The sequence below is a fragment of the Mauremys reevesii genome, linkage group 1 (assembly GCF_016161935.1).
Source record: "Mauremys reevesii isolate NIE-2019 linkage group 1, ASM1616193v1, whole genome shotgun sequence".
NCBI classification, from domain to species: domain Eukaryota; kingdom Metazoa; phylum Chordata; order Testudines; family Geoemydidae; genus Mauremys; species Mauremys reevesii.
The window spans coordinates 213,468,921-213,484,444 of NC_052623.1; the positions used below are offsets into that span (position 1 = coordinate 213,468,921).

General features: G+C 46.9%; 1 protein-coding gene across 5 annotated transcripts in view; it reads left to right on the top strand.

The window, feature by feature from the left end:
- Window positions 1–15,524, top strand: part of CASR (calcium sensing receptor) — a 181,711-nt gene that overhangs the window by 92,604 nt on the left and 73,583 nt on the right. Inside the window, exon 1 of one of the 5 annotated variants that reach the window (XM_039504226.1) lies at window positions 11,652–11,830. The exons of the other annotated variants lie outside the window; for them this stretch is intronic. The gene's annotated coding sequence lies outside the window, so the exon portion shown is untranslated. Of the gene's footprint in view, window positions 1–11,651; window positions 11,831–15,524 lie in introns of those variants that run through there. 5 annotated transcript variants of the gene reach the window in all.

Here is a 15,524-nt window from a genome sequence, read left to right on the forward strand (position 1 = left end):
CGCCCCGCCGAAACAGCTGTGGGCTGAAAAGGAAGGGTTGGGGGGGGGGAGGGGGTGATAATTTAAGAATTTTTCAATTAAAGCAAAGACTTTTTAAAATTTTTTTATGAATCATGGAAAAATGAAAAACAGCTATTCCATTGAAAGAAAACATTTGTACTTTTCATAATTACCTTGCAAATTTAATGAGAGATATTACATTTCTTTTTGACAACAAGCTTGTCGTATTCGGGGGTCATAGTTGAAGTGGATATTTTCATAATGTCTTCCAAATGGTCATCAGTCAGAGAAGAACATTGCTTGTTTTTATTCATGTTCATGATGGAAAATGTTTGTTCACATATGTAAGTGCTTCCAAAAATGCTGAACGTTTTCAGTGCAACTTCAGTAAGATTCTTGTATTTTTCATCGTCCAGACTTTTGTAAAAGGCTGCAGGCTGCTTTCTCTGTGTTTATTTTGGTAAACTGCCAAACATTGAAGTTCAATAACTGCAAATCTAGTGGCACTTCCTCTGGATCCACAGAAAGGGGATCTTCAATCAGCTTCAACTGGATGTCTTCTTCTTTAGACAAAGTAAGTCTTCTGTCAAATTCTTCAGTCAAAAGATTGATGTGCTTTGCATATTTTTCTCCTAACTCGGCGTGTTTGTGCTGAGGGATATGCTGTGCACAAGTGGGAAAGTGACACATTTCACCTTTTGACAGCTGACTTCTGAAAAGTTTCAATTTCATTTTGAAAGCTTTCACTGCCGCACACATTTGAAATAGAAGTTGATTTTTTCCCTGAAGTTGAATGTTGAGATCATTCAGGTGTGCTGTAATATCACAAAAGAAAAAGAGATCTTGATTCCAGGACTCATTTTCAAGCTCTGGGGAATTTTATTGGGCCATTTTCTAGGAATTTTGCTACCTCTTCTTTCAAAGCAACGAAACGCTTGAGCACTCTTCCTTGACTCAACCACCTCACTTCCGTATGGTAGATTAAGTTGCTGCATTCGGCATCTACCCCTTTAAGAAAGGCTTGAAACGTCCTATGTTTTAGTCCTCTAGAGCGGATATAGTTTACAATGGAAACTACCACTGACATTACATGCTCAAATTTTAAGACTTTGCTACACAAAACCTGCTGATGTATAATGCAGTGATGTTTGGTTATTTGTCTCCCGATAAATCCTTCAAGAAGAGTAACTGTTCCAACATTTTTTCCGCACATAGCTGGAGCACCATCAGTACAAATGGCCACCAAGTTTGTGAAATCTAATCCTGACTTATCATTCATGCACTTTATCACTTCACTGGAGATTTCTTTTCTGGCTGTGCGACCTGTCATGGAGCACATGCCAGCAAGTTTTTCAGTAATTTCAAAGTTTTTATCAATACATCTAATAAAAATAAGAAGTCTTTTAAATCAGTGCTTTCATCCATAGCTGGGGAGTAAAAGCAGAAATCACTGACTCTGCTTTAACTGATCACTTAGATTGGTAGAAATGTCAGCTATTCTTCTCTGTACAGTCATGTGTGATAGACTGACTTTCTCAAATATTCCCCTCTTTACTGGACATAACTCAGATACAGCAATCAACATATACTTTTTTAAAAACTCGCCTTCTGTGAAGCATTTCCCAGCAGCAGTGATTTCCTTAGAAATTTGAAAGCTTACTTTAGTAACTGTATCGTTCTCAGTGCTCACTTTCTTGAAAATTTGCTGTTCTCCCCTAAGGTTTTTCACTAAACTGGCTGTTTTCATTATTTTTTTCATTTGGGTTCAGTTTGACGAGATTGGGATGTTTAGTTTCAAAGTGCTGCTGAAGGTTGTATTCTTTCGGAATGGCTAACAGTTCACGACACACGAGGCACAGTATTTTGGAAACAGTACATAAGTATTTATTCATCCATTCAATCTTGAAAACTCTGTGCTCTGATTCTATTTTTCTCTTTTTCTTTTCACTCATGGTATCCATTATGAAGCTCAAGATTTTGTTGAATAAATTCACACACAAGGGAAACACTCACAGTCACACACAAAGAGAAGAGATATCTCACGGTGTATGGCACACTAGGAAGGCACTGACAGTGTGTGGAAGCCTGTAGTGTAAAGGGGGAAAGAAATGGCGTGCATAGGGTGACCAGATCACAGCAGTAAAATAGGACCTACCCCCTCCCTGCTCAGCCCCACCATCACACCCTGCTTCACCCCCTAGCCCCCTTGCTGACTTGCTGCATCCCTCCTAGTCAGTCCCCCACCTGCCACTTGCCTCCTTTCACTTTCTTCCTCCCCTGCCAGAAACCCCCATGCCTGCCCCTAGAACTCCTGCTGGCTCACTGCTTGCCTCTTTGCCCACCTGCCCACTGCCCACCGCCCCACCTCCAACTTGCTACTTGCCCTCTTGCCCACCTCCAGTATAAAGCCTCATTCAAAGACCCAGGGGTCACTATATTACTGCACACAGCAGTCAATCAATGCAGTTGTAGATAAATCTCAGCATTATGCATTTTTGTATAACTTTTAAATGACTCTGTATTGAACCTTGGCAATATGTTATAGTGGGCCCCTGAGGTAGTATAATTAAGGTAAAAGAAAAATTTCTTTTGCTTCCCCCCACTTTGTAATTGATTGCCCTGTTGAATAAATGAGGTGTGAATGAGGCAGGTGTGGAAGGCAGCATTGGCCTACTAAACCCAGGGTTGTGAGTTCAATCCTTGAGGAGGCCACTTAGGGATCTGGGGCAAAAATTGGTCCTGCTAGTGAAGGCAGGGGGCTGGACTCGATGACCTTTCAAGGTCCCTTCCAGCTCTAGGAGATTGGTATATCTCCAATTATTTTATTATTACACCTCCAGACAGCTGCAACCCTTGGAGAGGGGATGGGAGCCAGACCAGATCAGGCCCAGTGCTGCTCACTCACCCGGATGTAATGGGCCAGTGTTAGCCACTCCATAGTTCAGACTGATCCTAACTTACAACTAAGATCCATTTTTAACTTCGGTGTAACTTCTCCAAAAAATTACCAGATCCCCTGAGCTCTCCTAGGCCAGGTAGGATTTGTCTGGGAGGTTTGGTAACCTTCAGAAAAGGGGTTTTGCACTTAAGGTATTTCACAAATATCCTTCATTCCCTTTCTGAACATTTTCCTAGCTTCCTAACCCCAAAATGGCTTGGCCCCAAACACCAGGTGTCTGGCGGAGTTGGACGGGGGCCTCTGAGTGTTACTGGGGAATAGCTGGGGGATCACAAAGACCTCTGTCATGTTTATAACACTGACTCTGTAAAATTATTTAAATTGCCCTTCTGCTGAGTCCTGGCTCTATGGCCTCTACTCTGCAGAGGAAGAGGTGGAGGCCTGGATTGGGTGGGATGTGGCTAGGATTCTTGGGGGCAGGGCAGGGCAGGGCAGGCGGGATGGTGAGGAACAGGGAAGAATGATATGGCTGTGGGGTTGGATCCCTGAACTGTTCATTTCTAGACTGTCCTGCCTTTGGGTTTTTAGGGAAGCTGTCGAGTATTTGTAAGTGAGATTTATTGATGGGCTTTTAACTGGACTCTAAAATTTACAGCTTAACTCTTCAGCTAATGAAGTGGTTCGGATTTATGTGCATTATGTCATAGTTCTCTCTTCTCTAACGCGAGGATGGACATTTGATTTGATCCTGTCCTCACTTTGCCTTTGCACTGCTGGGGACAGACTCGGCTGCACAGGATCCCAAAGTGTGGTGGGATTGAGTCCAAAGAGCTGGGTGTGTGCATATGGGGCCAGCTTCTTCTGACTGTGAGATAGAAAGAAGCTAAATATACATTTAAACGTCCTCCTAAGGTGGCTTTTCCATGGAAGCAGTTGCTGCAGTGACGACAGGCACATGAACCCATGAGGCAGTTCCTGCATTAACTAGTTTTTCACACTATGAAAAAGTTGAAGAACCCCTGATCCAAACACAGCAGCCTGTCTGGTCCTGGGGATTAGCAGTGATTCCCCTCAGAGACTGTCAAACCTTAATGACCCAGTTTTCTTTACCTCCCTGGGGCAGTTACTTGAACATTTGGGACCGTCGGGGACAGTCTGCCATTTCCCTTTTCCAATTGCCCTCCCGCCCCCCTGCTTGCCTCCTCAGCCCCCCCCCCCTCCCCCACCGCCAGCTCACCAGCCCCCCCACCTGCTTGCCTCCTCAGCCCCCTCTCCCCCACTACTGGCTCAACTGCACCCCTGCCCACTTGCGTCCTCAGCTCCCCACCCTCGCCGCTGGCTCACCTGCCCCCTGCCCACTCACCTCCTCAGCCCCCCCCCCCTGCCAGCTCACCTGCCCCCCCGCGCGCCGCGTCAGCCCCCCTCCCCAGCTGCCAGCCGGCCAGACAACTGGCCAGCCGTTGGCTAGCCTACACCGCCCCCCGCGGGCCACACAGTGAGCCCACACGGGCCACATGCGACCCGCGGGCACTATGTTGTGCAGGCCAGGTCTAGAGCACCTGTACCCGCACGTCCGAGACCCGGTTCCCCTGTGGGACCTGAATCTGGTGCTCTTGAAACTTATAGGCAGGGGTGGCTCCAGGCCCCAGCACGCCAAGCGCGTGCTTGGGGCAGCATGCCGCGGGGGGTGCTCTGCCGGTCGCCGGGAGGGCGGCAGGCAGGGTGCCTTCAGCGGCATGCCTGCGGAGGGTCCACTGGTCCCGCGGCTCCGGTGGACCTCCCACAGGCATGCCAGCGGGAGGTCCATCGGAGCCGCGGGACCGGCGAGTGGCAGAACGCCCCCCGCGGCATGACGCCGTACTTGGGGCAGCAAAATGTCTAGAGCCGCCCCTGCTTATAGGCCCTCCTTTTGAACCCCTAGCTTCCTGCTTCCTCCAGCTCCTTTACTGCAGGGTATCCTTGGCTGCTTTAACATTGGCATGGTGGGTGTCCGAGATCAGGGCGCTCATGTCAGAGCCGCCCTATACAGTGTTCTACAAGGACAAGGTCCAGCTGCGCCGGCATTCCACTTTTCTGTCCAAAGTTGTTTCCCAGTTCCACATGGGCCAGGACATTTACTTACTGGTCCTCTGTCCAAAGCTGCACGCATCAGATAAGGAGCGCAGGATGCATACGCTGGACGTCAGATGGGCGCTGGCCTTCTACCTCGATAAAATGTGACTATTCATAGAATCATACACTATCAGGGTTGGAAGGGACCTCAGGAGGTCATCTAGTCCAACCCTGATATTTCTCTGTAGTTCCCCGGATCCTCCTCCTTTCCTTTTTTAAAAATAGGCACTACATTAGCCTTTTTCCAGTCATCCAGGACCTCCTCCGATTGCCAGGAGTTTGCAAAGATAATGGCCAATGGCTCTGCAATCACATCCACCAACTCCTTTAGCACCTTTGGATGCAGCGCATCCGGCCCCATGGACCAGCTTTTCTAAATAGTCCTGAACCACTTCTTTCTCCACACATTCTGGGCCCCCTTGATTCCGGGGCCCCTGCCAGTGTTAGGGGCAGCAGGGGAATTAGAAGAAACTCAAGGAGGGGGGTGGGATAGCTCAACTGGTTTGAGCATTGGCTTGCTAAACCCAGCATTGTGAGTTTACTCCTTGAGGGGGCCACTTAGGGATCTGGGACAAAACCAGTACTTGGTCCTGCTAGTGAAAGCTGGGAGTTGGACTCAATGACCTTTGAGGGTCCCTTCCAGCTCTATGAGATGGGTATATATACCTACTACAGGGACCCTACATGCAATGTGGATTATGTAAATATGTTTTAAAACAAATTGGGGGGAAGAGATAGCTCAGTGGTTTGAGCATTGACCTGCTAAACCCAGGGTTGTGAGCTCAATCCTTGAGGAGGCCATTTAGGGATCGGGGGCAAAAATCTGTCTGGGGATTGGTCCTGCTTTGAGCAGGGGGTTGGACTAGATACATCCTGAGGTCCCTTCCAACCCTGAGATTCTATGATTCTAAGGAAGCAGGGGGTGAATTCTCTCAAAGTCCTTCCCATCTCTGTCTCCTGCTGGGAGCTCCACTGTCTTGGCAGCTTTGCTACTTAGCTCTGGGTCCGCCCCAGGCTCCCAGCAGCTTCAGCCCCTGCGCTCCCATGCCTGGTCCTAGGCTGTAGTGTCCCAATGTTGTCCTGCCTCTAAGCACCTCTCACTCTCCGCCTGGACCTGGCACCAGAATGTACTGACTTAGAGGATGCTCTGCAGGGGCGGGAAAGGGCTTGACATGGGAGCGCAGGAGCCTCTGATGAGGACCTTCCATTTGGCCTGCTGGGTGTCAGTTCCTTTCTGCTCCCCAATGGGGGGTCTGTTGTAAAGGCCACCCAGCTCTGGCTGGCCCCAGGCTCCTGGCAGCTCCCAGCCTTTGTGCTCCCTGGCTGCCAGGTGGTCCCTTTCTCCCTGGCTGCAGAGCGTCCGCCGAGTTTGGGTGGAAGTGCTCAAAGACGGGTTAGCATGGGAGCACTGCATATGTGACTGGGCAGAGGCACACGGGTGCTGGAGCTGCCAGCAGCCCGGGGTGGAGCTGGAGCCGGGTATCAGGGCTGTCCTTACAGCAGAGCCCCCAGCAGGAAGCAGGACCTAGTAGCTGATGCCTGGTGGGCCAAACAGAAGTCCTTTGTGAGTGGGATCTGGCTCACAGGTCAGAAATGTGATTGCCCTGGGCATCTTTAGATGATCTAAGATTAGCTGGAAGCATTTTATAATATGCCTTGTATAGATTTTCTAGTATCACACCTTAACACCTTCTAAATCTCTAGTGAAGAGAAAGCCTTTCTATGTTAAAATGGGCTAGGCTTTAACTTGACCAGTTTAGCACATTCTCTTAATTTTGACTAGGATTTTGAAGGTGTTAATTTGAAGCTATTATTCATTATCATTATTTCTCTTACTGTAGCGCCTACCCTAGGAGCCCCAGTCATAGACCAGGACCCCACTGTGCTAGGCCTGGTGTAAACACAGAGCAAAAAGATAGTTCCTGTCTCAAACACTAGTAATCTGAGTATAACACAGACCCCTGGGAGGTAGGAGCAGGGAACAATGAGACGATATTGTTTAAGCAGACAAAACAGACACGTGATAGGGATAGAACACAACAAGCAGAGTGAACTATGTGATGGCAGCAAACATCATGTTAGCTCCATGTCAATGAGCCAACTCAGTCTCATATCACACCTTGAAACCTTAGGCTAGACAAAGTCATAGTGTAACAGCCATTCCCTGCTCTAATGGCCCTGGAAGCTTTAATGCAGTGGTGCCCAAAGTTTTCCTGTCATGCCCTCTTTACCAGTGATGGACTCTGTCCATGCCCCACCCTCCATTATAGGACAGTTGGCTCAGCAGAGGAGCTTGGACTGAAGGCAGAGCTGGGGGCAGAACTGCAGAATCGGGGAGGAGCTGGGGCTAAGGTGAAGCTGGCCTGGGGCTGGAGAGGGAATGAGGACAGAGCTGGGCTGTGGGTGGAGCAGGGGGCAGAGTGGAGCTCGGACTGGAGCTGGGCTGTGAGTGTAGCGGGGGGCAGAGTGGAGCTCGGGCTGGAGCTGGGCTGTGGGTGGAGCAGGGGGCAGAGTGGAGCTTGGACTGGAGCTGGGGCTGGAGCTGGGCTGTGGGTGGAGCAGGGGGAAGAGTGGAGCCGGGGCTGGGGCTGGAGCTGGGCTGTGGGTGGAGCAGGGGGCAGAGTGCAGCTGGAGCTGGGCTGTGGGTAGAGTGGAGCTTCGCCCGGGGCTGGAGCTGGGCTGTGGGTGTAGCGGGGGAAGAATGGAGCTGTGGCTGGGGCCAGAGCTGGGATGGGGGCAGAGCAGAGCTGCGGCTGGAAGCGGAGTGGAGCAGGGTGGTGCTCCCTCCCTGCCCCCCAGTCTCTGCTGTGCACCTTCCCAACGTTCTAGAGGAGAGCGCCCCACAGTTTGGGGACCACTGCTTTAAAGACTGGGAATTCACAGAAGAGAAACATTGGATCTTCTATTAATATGAGATTCACTGAGAACATTGTTGAAACTCCTCTCACAGATCAAGCTGCAGTTAGAACCTTTGAGAATGTACTTGATTCCAAGCAGAACAACTAATGGTTCTCGGCAGTGCACAGCCTGTGGCAGCTAGTAAAACAGGCCGAAGAGTATCTTTTCCTTCTTGAAGAGGCAATATGGTCACCTGGTTAAGGCACACAATTTGCACACGATTTGGTGTCAGAAGATCCACGTTCTGGCACTGACTTCCTGTATTGTTTTGGGCAAGTCATTTGGGTTAAACACTTTGGCCAGGATCCACAAAGGGACTTGCAATGCTTAGGCCATGTCTACACTACAAACTTTGGTTGACACAAGTGATGTAAAGCTAGTTTATTTTCATCTTGTTTCTTTAACAACGTGCATTCAACCCAGCACTTTAGTTGCAGTAGGAAGATTTGGAGGGGAGATGTCTGTGGGTACGTGTACACTGCAATGTAAGCCTGGACTCAAGCCCACTGGCTCCGTATTTATATGCTCAGGCTTGAGCGGCCACACTGAATATTGACCCTAGGTTTAGAATTGCTGAACCCAGTTCTCACACCTGTGCTCAGGCATCCACACTGCATTACACAAACCTGAGTCAAACCAGCCTGCACCAGGCTTCTTAGCTCCCTCTCCAGCTGTAGCCACGGTAGCCCTTAGATTGTGGTGTAGTGTGGAAAAACTTGACTGTCCACCCTGCACATTACAGGAAGTTGTCACAGCCTGCCAACACAACTTGCTGAGCTGTCTGCTGGGTCTACACAATCCTGGCAACCAAAGCCAGCAACATGGAGGAATATATCTTGCTTGGACTTTCACTCTTGTTTCAGGAAATAGGCAGAGTGTCCATGAGATACTAGTGGATGTTTTGGCAGCATTTTCTGAGCTACCAAAGGCACCTGTTGGAAGAGGAGGATGATATAGACATGACACACTCAAACTGGCTGAGGCTGCTGAAGACTTTTGGTACAGTTACTGATGCCTGCTATGTAGATTGGAGATTCTGGAGCACAGACTGGTGGGATCACATTATCATGTGCACCTGGGGTGACCAGCAATAGGTCCAGAAATTTAGCATAAAGATAGCTACATTTCTGGAGCTTTCTGAGCAGCTTGCTACAACCCTCTAGCATCACAATATACATGCATGTTGTCGCCCTACTGGTCCAGAAGAAAGTTGTTATAACCATCTGGAAGCTGGCTACCTCAGACTGCTACAAGTCCATTGCTAAGCAGCTTGGCAATGGAAAGTAACTCTGGATAAAGTGGTGGCAGAGGTTTCTGGGGAAATCAAGTGTATGGCAATGAGGTGTGCCCAAGGAGGCAGGCGTAAACAATATTCCTGAAGTAACTGCTGGTTTTGAGAGAATGGGGTTTCCAAATTGTGCTGGGGCCATTGATGGGACTCGTACTCAAAGTTCACCATCCTCAAGGAGCACATGAATACATCAGCCGCAAAGGGTACTACTCCATTTTTATGCAGGCTGATTTGTGGATGCCAACGTGGGCTGTACTGGAAAAGTTTATGATGCCAGGGTTTTCCACTGATCGTGAGTCTATCTTCACGGTCAGGCCAGGACACTGTTCCCACCAAATGATATTATCATAAATGGAGTATCTGTTTCTACTGTTATTCTAGGGGACCCTGCGTATCCCCTTTTGCATTGGCTTATGAAAACGTTTCCTGATTTCGGAGGCCCTGGCAAAAGAAGATTTAATGACACTTTAAGTAGGTGTTGAATGGTGGTTGAATGTGTGTTTGGCAGACTGAAATCCCGCTGGTGCTGTTTACAGAACCATATGGATTCTAGTGTCCTCAATGCTGCCTGCATTGCTGTGGCTTGCAGCTCTTCAATCTTTGTGAAACCAAAGATGAGTCATTTGCCCCCAGAATGGACTTTTGACAGTAGTAGATTGCTAACCTGGTACACTCAGCCAGCCAGACACCCATGACACCTAGAGCTAGGTGATGTGCAACAGAAATCAGGGATGCTTTATGTTACCACATTATGGACTTGTACGGACCAATGGAAGAGGGAGAATTGCATGTTTATGAATGTGTTTTTACAGCAGTGTTAACCATGAATGAAATACTGTCCCTGTATGCAATGAATGAGAGGATGATTGTCATGAATTTTAATTATGGATTAGATGACTTCTTATGTAATGGGGGGAGGATACACTATATGGCAAGAACTGTGGATTTTCATTATGGATTGATATAAATAGATGTATTGAGAAATTGTGTTTTAGATACAACTTTCCAGTTGTGCCTTATCATGTGTTTATTATTTGAAGTACACATTACATGATGTGATACAGTGACGGTAATAAACTTTCTTAATAAAATAAAAGCCTTTATTTGTGAACATGGCTGTATTACAAAAATATTAAAAGCGTTTTCAGCTGCCATAACAAATAACAAACCATCAAAACCAGTAATAAAATAAAGTGCATAAAACAAACATCGAATAGGGCAAACAGTGAAGCCAGTGCTGACAAATAAATTCCCTGCTTTTGTGTGTCCCCCGCAGGGCCAGCTCCAGACCCCAGCGCACCAAGCGCGCGCTTGGGGTGGCATTTTGCCGGGAGGGCGGCAGGCGGCTCCGGCAGACCTCCCGCAGGCATGTCTGCGGAGGGTCCACTGGTCCGCGACTCTGGTGGCGCATCCGCAGGCACACCTGTGGGAGGTCCATCCGAGCCGCAGGACCAGCGGCCCCTCCGCAGGCACGTCTGCAAGAGGCCCCCCGGAGCTGTGGGACTGGCGACCGCCAGAGCGCCCCGCACGGCGAGCCTCCCTGCTTGGGGCGGCGGGACTCCTAGAGCCGCCCCTGGTCCCCCGGCATTAATTTCTCATCCATGGAGCATGTACTTGGCATTTCTGCACCAGGGTGGAGGCCTGCAGGGAGGAGAAGACCGCAGGAGTACATTTGCCCTGTCCGGCTAGTCCCAGCTGCATGGGCCACCCAACCATGGAATTGTCCACTGCGTTCCTGGTCTGCAGCACAGGGTACCATGGAGGGGACTCGGGATGTGGGGTGGGTGCAGCAGGAGTAGCCTGCCTCTCAAACAGGTCTTTCCCCAGGGCTCTATCTTCCTCCCTAAAGCGACGTTCCTACTCCAGAAATTGCACTGCCAGTCGCTCCTCGTGCACTGCAATTCTGTCCTCGCACTCTGCATCCTGTCTGTGCTTTTCCACTTGCTGTGAATCCTTCTCTCTTTGGTATTAAACCTGCTTGTTGGCTCTGTTCTGCGTGTCCACCATAAGTGCATCATGGAAACACTTCCTCTTGGACAGCTCCATGACCGTTCCAAATCTCAGGCTCCTCCTGAAAAAACAACATCAAAAATACATTATTGTCTCTACTTTAAAAAAAGGTTCAGCGCATTCACAGAGAAAAGTATCAGACGACTCTTCAGGCTAAAAAACAATACTTTGTAAAACTCTGCTTCAGTATATTGTCAGAGGAACACTTCAGTTCCCAGAAGCTCCATGGACACAACTTGAGTTAATCAGAATGAAAAGAGTGCACACATAATGGTAAGGTGCTATATGTTTAAGAATTGCAGACCACTGTAGCCTGGGGAGCAGGGCAGGGACAGCATGGCTTACCACCCAGCCTTCTCTGTCCTTTCACATTCCACGTGACATAACAATCCTGGAGGTTCCCGAATGTAAAGGGACATTCTCTTCTGCTGGTGGCAAGTGTGCCACAGAGATTTTGAAGCTTATGGTGACTGAGCAGCACACCTATGAATGGAGTGGGCTGGTGTCCTACAGAGATTGCCCCAGAAAATGCAATCTGAAATGTGACTACTTATCTGGACTTCCTACCATGGGAAAAGTTTGCAGCTCTTCGCACCTGGGATTGGGTCAACATTGTTCAGGTAATCAACAGGATGCTGGATTAGCATTCACATGGATCACTGCTTCCCTGCACCTTCCAATGCAGTCTGCTCTGACTACATCTAGCTATGGACTACATGCAAACACACACAATAATACTGACTCTCAAAGAGCTACACAGTCATTCCCCTCCCTGTCCCTGGCACATCTCTGGACTGCAGAAAAAAAATTCAGCTGTATTTTGAACATTAATTTCATCACCCGTGGCCTACATTGCCCCTGCCCCTCCCGCGTATAGTTAACTGTTTACAAGAGGCTCATTATGCTCTGTCATGGCTGATTTGTACAGTGCAGCATACTAAAAGGGAAGGCAATATACGGTTCTTACTTTTAACACCCTGGCACATCTTTGTAAGAATGTGTGAGTATCAAATAAAAATTTAAATATAAATGCTTGTATAACTGTTGTGTTTCACTTTTGAATTCCACATGTGGGGTGGTGACACGAAGGTGCTGGCACGCATTCTGCCATTAGCAGATAGACACTGCTTCCCAAAACTTGTGATAAATTTTACATTGGGTCATAAACTGGAAATCCCTCACATTTCTATATTAATATAACAAACATGGAGCCAAAAACTTTCCAGGCTACCAGCTTATCAGGTAGGTAATTTCTGCACCTCTTCTGGTCCTGCTGCCACTTCTGCAGTGGACTGCTCTTCCAGGGGATCATCAAACAGCCTCTCCGAGTAGGGACCCAGGATGTACTGCAGGCAGCAAAGCCTCCTCAGAGATCAGTATGAGCACCAGTCACTTCACTAACCTGAGCTGGTGCCTGCTGACTAGATTCGGGAGTCAGAAGTCACCATCCTGGCTGACTAGGCTATTGTGAAATGCTGGTGACTCAATGCTCGGAGCAGTACCCGGCATCTAATCATACTCTTTGTAAAAGAGGAAAGATGATGCTGAGTTCCCAGAGGTGTGGTTTGCATCTCTGGTTTTACGACTGTTGCTCTTGAACCATTTAATTGGCCCCCTGCACTGGTGACTGGTCCAGTGAATCTACAGTGCTGCTAACTTCTTTGCTATTTCCTGATGTGTTCCTGGAATTCTTGCTGAAGTCAAATATTTTGCTCATCTCTCACCAGAGATTCACCAAAACTTTTCTGATCCCCTGACCAGATAGCAGTGTGCTCGGCAAAGGACTTCTTGTTAGTGGCCATCTGCAGCTCAGCAGTCAGAATCAAATAGAGAGTTAAATGCTGAGCAGCTATACTTGAACCAGGGGGGTTGCTTCCATTTCCTGGCAGTCAGTTGGCTAATCTTGAGATAGAAAGGACACGGAACACTGGCCAATAGGATTGTGGGATAGCATTGGCAGACTCTCAGGACATGAGTCTCGGAGACTGAAACATGAGTCTTGGAGACCCAAACATGCGTTGCATCTACATAGCAAAACTATGGAGTTTGGACCCAAGTCCCAGTGGGATTCGGACTCAAACCCACTCCTCTTGCTAGGGCCCAAAGGGCTTATTGGCCCAAGTCAGACAGACCTGTGTGTAGATGGAAGAAAGGGTTTGGGCTTGAGCCTGTGTCTAAACCCAGGCTTACATTGTGGTGTAGACACTTTCAGAGATGATCTACATCTTAAATGGTGGTCCATCATATAAACAGTTTAAGTGCCATTGGTCTAAATGAAAATACTGTGGGTCATGTCTTGAGCAAACCTTGAACATTTTAAGAGTACTTGCTTAGAGGAAACTGTTAATTTAAAAACACCAGAAAATGATCCTAGAGAAGCAGTAAAGGACAGAAATGGGAACTGGCTAAATTTCTATGGTTTGTCTTGTACAGGATGTCAAACTAGATGATCTATGGGTCCCTTTGGCCTTAAAAATCTGTGAACCAAAACCAAACCATTGTGCTTTACACACCACTAGTCCACCTTTAATGACATTTAAAAGAATGTGAGCGAATCTAATGCTTTTAATTCCACAAGCGAGTAATAGCAGCGGTTTTGGTGATATGTTCTTATTGCTAATGTTAAACTAATATATAAATAAAATAAATCAATACAGCCATCAAGTCAATATTGAATCTTGGTCAGATCAATAAATTAATCTCACTGAACTGGAATTAAATAATAAAATGAGTTAAATCATCAAATCAGTTCTAAAAATTATAAACCCTTTTAAGTTCTCAAAGACGATTCTTAAGAAGGTAACTGTGCATTTGGTTATAAACCCCCAACTAAGGAATTTTACTGATCTCAATTAAATCTATGACTTAGAACTGGTTAAAAGCTTAATATTGAAACCAAATTATCTAATATCAGAATCACTACCTAAGAGCCATTATGCTTCTTTCTTAGAATTAAATTCCAGTGTGGTGACTAGAACACATATTATAAGACAGGCTGTAAGAAAACATTTTGATAAGCAGGAGTTTGACAGCTTTCCTATGAACCCAAATGTTTGCTACAGTTTACGCTTCTTAGGACTTTTAAATACAGAATACCAAAGACACTTCAATGAGTATCTCCATGAGACAAGGATTATGGGAGTCTAAACTTTTTTTCTGGTAACTTAACCATGTGACTGTGGATTCTCATACATGCATGCACGCACACTATCACCCTATTGCATCCTAACGTTAGAAAATAAAAAGCCTGGGACATCTCCCAGCTAATAAAAATATAAGACAAAAATAGATAAAAGATAAGCAACATATTTAAGATAACAGGTTTGCGACCTCTTCAGCTTTCACAGTGTTTTGGACTCTCATTGTCTAGGAGCTGGAACCTGCAGTCAAGGAGCAGGTATTGATGTTCCGCTGGCACAGCACATCTCCCTAGGTACAGGGACAGAGTAGTCAAAGGCTGGAGTACCCTGTTTGCTGATGTTATGATTTTCTCTTTACAAGATGATCAGTCTTGGGGATTCTGGAACATCAGTTTTCCCTCAGGTGGCTTGTTGAGTCAAAAGGCCAGGATTCTCAGTCTGACCCTTGAGTTTTACAGTTTGAAAACATCATAGATTCATAGATTCCAAGGCCAGAAGGGACCATTGTTATCATCTAGTCTGACCTGTTTATAACATAGGCCATAGAGCTTCCCCAAAATAATTCCTTTTGAAGTAAACACATCTTTTAAAGAACCCATTCAACCTTGATTTAAATATTGCCAGTGATGGAGAATCCTTGGTAAGTTGTTCCAATAGTTAATTACAATCACTGTTAAAATATACACCTTATTTCCAGTCAGAATTTGTCTAGCTTCAGCAACAAGTAATTGGATCTTGTTATATGTCTGTCTGCTAGATTGAAGAGCCCATTATCAAATATTTGTTCTGCATGTAGATACTCAAAGTGTGATCAAGTCACCCTTTAACTTTCTCTTTATTAAGCTAAATAGATTGAGTTCTTTGAGTCTACCACTATAAGGCATGTTTTCCAATTCTTTAATCATTCTCGTAGCTCATCTCTGTGCCCACTCCAATTTATCAACATGCTTCTTGAATTGTGGACACCAGAACTGGATACAGTATTCCAGCAGCGGTTGCACCAGTGCCAAATACAGAGGTAAAATAACCTCTCTACTCCTACTTGAGAATCCCCATTTTATGTATCCAAGGATTGCATCAGCCCTTTTGGCCACAGCATGGCACTGGGTACTCATTCTTAGCTGATTATACACCATGACCCCCAAATCTTTTTTCAGAATCACCTTTTCCAAGG